Source organism: Echinops telfairi, unplaced genomic scaffold (genome assembly GCF_000313985.2).
Source record: "Echinops telfairi isolate 266 unplaced genomic scaffold, ASM31398v2 ScPeMD7_7466;HRSCAF=8504, whole genome shotgun sequence".
NCBI classification, from domain to species: Eukaryota; Metazoa; Chordata; class Mammalia; order Afrosoricida; family Tenrecidae; genus Echinops; species Echinops telfairi.
The window spans coordinates 5,396,149-5,399,472 of NW_022111366.1; the positions used below are offsets into that span (position 1 = coordinate 5,396,149).

The 3,324-nt window shown below is 46.1% G+C and overlaps 1 pseudogene; it reads right to left on the reverse strand.

Moving 5' to 3' along the window:
- Nucleotides 1-335: 335 nt before the first annotated feature.
- LOC101641889 lies at nt 336-1,812 on the reverse strand (annotated as a pseudogene).
- Between the last annotated feature and the right edge of the window lie 1,512 nt (nt 1,813-3,324).

Genomic DNA, 3,324 nt, shown 5'->3' on the forward strand with positions numbered 1-3,324 from the left:
TCCTCCAGCTCCAGGGCTCTGGCTCTATCAGCATAGCTCCATGTAGCTTGCTTGTCAACAGGAATGTCTCACAGGGAGTGAGTGTATCTGGCTTCCAGTGAGCTCTTTATCTCCATTGTACCTCCAAAACGAGGTCATCAAGCGGCAACTTAATTGACAGGCTAACCTCCACCCCTTCACTCACATTATGTAACTACCACAATGTTCTTGTACAGTATGTATCTGAGTCTTCCCAAGAACCAATTTTTGTTCCATTAGTAGCAAGAAAGAGACTTAAATGAGACTTAAAGATTTTTTTAAAACTTTGTCAGTTAACTAGGTTTTTTGCAAGAAATCTAGAACACCGTTTCGTGAGGATAAGTTCCATTTGTAAGTGCAAAGATAGCACACAAGTAGCCTTGGAGCTGGGGAACATCTTTGATTTTTGCCAAAATTTGCAAGTCCACAGCTTTCTGATCAACCTTCCGCTGAGGTGTGATCTCATATTTCTCTTTCTCGGTGTCAAAGATCTCGCCTTCTTGGGGTTTGGGCTTAAAGCTCCCTGGTTGAAGGAGCCATGCAAGGAGCACTGTCTCATGCCATGTATCTGTCTGGGCAGTACGCAAACGTCTGTCCTAGTTGGTTCTCATAAACAGCTTCCTTATTGCAAATGGTAAGGAGATTGTGGTAGCAGCTGCAAACAGTGTTTCTCTGGTACTATGTAAACAAACATTATGGGCCGAGATACGGAACTCACTCTCAAGGCTATGAGAAATTCAAGTGTGAGAATAGCAAACTTGTGGGAACACTGCCCAGTATTTAGTACATAAAAATAAAGCACTGCGGGCTGTCAAGGCTGCGGCAGGTTTGTACCATCTCTCTCTGTGTCTATTTTGTGCTGCAGCCCTGTATTGTCTCTGTGTGTCTATTTGCGTTCCATGTTCATTCTCCCTGCTCAAGAAACTGCAGCATCATTGGTGGTCTAATTATGTCAGTAATTTTGTACCCAAAGCAGTACATTGTTTTGCATAAAATTGTTGTTTTATAGTGTAGACCTGTAATTCTTAAGAAATTACTCATTTTAATCTCTCTAGTAGACATTCCAGGCATGATAAACTTCTTTTGACAGTTAACATTTACCCGGAGCCACACTCGGGATTACCACCAGGGAGGGAGGCAGCTTCCTCTTCTTGAAGTTGGCGTCTGTGAGATGTTAGGGTATTTTCACACCGCTGATAGACATTTTGGTGGAGGGGGTGATGACAAATTTCTGGTGACTTCTACGCCAATGAACTCGATAGAGGCAGAGAGGTCCAGTCATAGGCAGCAAGCCCCTGCCGGCTGCTTCAGAAACTCTCTTGCCTCAGTGGCATGGTGGAGACCCGCGGGGATGATCAGAATGGTCTGGGAAGATGTTGGTGGACAGTGTCCTCTCGTGCTGACCGAAGGGCTTTTTGCCCTGGCTTGCCAGCTTCTGAGGCATGTCTTCTGTGCGTTGTGCACAGTTTAACCACTGGGTGCCACCATGTTTGTCACCACCAACTGGCTTTGTGACAGTAGCCAGGACCTCTCCTTCTTCTCGTCCCTGGATCTGGCCACTGAATCCTTCCTCTTGTTCATGGCCTTTCTGGAATGCGTGGCAGAGCAGGAATACCAGCCAATTCCTCTGACCAGGACAGGGTTTTAGGAAAGGATGGCGGCTGCCCTCGGACTTCCCCTTCTCAAGCGTTTTGCCCTTGATCTTAGCCTTCTGAACTCGGCACTGGCATTTGCTTTCTTGGCTTCTGGCTTCTTCTCCTTGGTGTCTGGTTTGTCAGCTGTTTCACTGGCCATCTTGCAAGATGGGAAAGACGTTCCCTTAAAGATTTACAGTCTCAGAAACCTACAGGGGCAGTTCTATGCTGTGTTAGACAGGGTTCTCTACAGAGACAAAACCAGATTGCTAATAATTCTATATATGTTTATAAAGATAGATAGATAGATAACACAAGAAATGAACAGTTAAATTATATAGATGATAGATAGATAGATAATACAAGAAATGAACAGTTAAATTAGATAGATGATGACGATAGATAGATAGATAGATAATACAAGAAATGAACAGTTAAATTATAAAGCAGTACAAATGGCTCAGTGCAACTCACTCCGGTGAGAGTTGTGAGACACTGGCAGTCCTTCGAGTCTTGAGGGTCACCAGGTCGTCCTCTGTAGAGAGAGTCTGGCTATTCCGGCACCGGCAGCAAACAGCAAGGCGGGTCACCAACAGTCAGCCAGGTCACCAACAGTCAGTCCCCAGCTCAAGAGATGTAAATTCCAATTGCGTGGCAAGGCAAGTGTTAAAGGGACCTCAAATTACAGTGACATAGTCCACAAGTTAGGTGTCCCACAGGTAGTGTAGCTTGCAAATTGAGGCACAGGACAAGCAAGGCAGCTGCACACTGGTCCAATGATCACAGAGCGAGAGACAAGAAAGGCGAGGCTCGCCAAGCCACTCATCTCTCCACCCTTCAATTAAACCCACATGTGTCTATCAGCCAGGCTGGCACAATAAACTAACTGTCTCATATGCTGTCTCTATGAGTGATTCACTAATCACCATGAGAAGGGATCAACCCAGGTCACTGAGTTTGGGTTTGCTTCAGTAGTAAGGAAGAAGCCCTGGAGGTGCTAAGGGTAAGCTTTGAACTGCTAGCTATAAGGTCAGTGGTTTTAGCGCAGTGGTTCAAATCTTGAAATAAAGATTTATCCCCTCCGAGATCCTATTTTGGGCCCCTATGGCAGTCACTCTATGTCAGTTGGTGGGTGGTAGTAAGGAGTCCTAATGGTGCCACAGGGTGGGTGCTGGACTGCTAACCCCATGAGTAGTGCTCCACAGGACAGAGAAAAGGTCATCTGCTCCCTTTAAGATGTAATGGCTCAGCAACCCTGCACAGGATCCCCGTGAGTCAGAATCGACTTCATGGTGATGATGGGTGTAATAGCAATGTCACACCCATTAAGAATGCACGAATGGGACACCCCCTCACAGAAGGGTCACAAGGAAGGGAAGGGTCAACCAGGGCACAGTATAGCACTGATGAAACACAATATTCCTCTGGTTTCTTAAAGCTTCTTCACCCCCCACTATCATGACCCCAGTCCTGCCTTTCACTGTGGGCTAGACCGGAGCATGTACACTGGTACAGATAAGAGCTCACAACACATGGAATCCAAGTAAGATAAACTCTCAGGAACAGAAATGGGAATAGCAATACCAGGAGGGTAAGGGGAAAGTAAGGAGAGGAGGGGAGGAAGGGGGAACTGACTGCAATGATCTACACATAACCACACACACACACACAC